Raw genomic sequence first — 570 nt, forward strand, 5'->3', positions numbered from 1 at the left:
ATTTGTCTGAATTTGTTCACCTGTCATCTGACACCGGCGTCTTTCCTACACCCTCGAGACGCATTTTTATAAAACTTGATGTAGAAGTGGAGAATGGTCAAAGGGTGAACCCACTCATTTAGGTTCAGATGTGCTTTCTGCAATCCAAAATTAATCCACATACAATCAGTATAAATGATAAGTTGCTTTGACAGCGTTAAGAGTTGGTCCAAAACAGACGAGATGTTCAACTGCTCCTGTCTAATACACTGAAACACTTTTTAATTAAACTTTTGGGATATTGATCTGGTGAGTTAAGCAGCAGTCAGTTAATGAGGTTGTTAATCAGTTTCAGCTGCTTTGCTGTTGAGATGAAATTAACCTCAGCTCCACTAGAGGGGCGACAATGACACAACCCTCATTTGGCTAGTGTCAGTGTCACCACTGGTCGCATGAGGTGATATCTGGACCCTACAGAGGTTGCACAGGTTTAATGCATCCAGGATGGTACATCAATGCGTGCCATTACAAGAAAGTTTGCTATGTCTCACAGCACCATCTAAAGAGCATGGAGGAAACTCCAGGAGGCAG

This window comes from Pundamilia nyererei, unplaced genomic scaffold (assembly GCF_000239375.1).
Source record: "Pundamilia nyererei isolate P.nyererei 1_Seehausen unplaced genomic scaffold, PunNye1.0 scaffold00213, whole genome shotgun sequence".
In the NCBI taxonomy this organism is placed as follows: Eukaryota; Metazoa; Chordata; class Actinopteri; order Cichliformes; family Cichlidae; genus Pundamilia; species Pundamilia nyererei.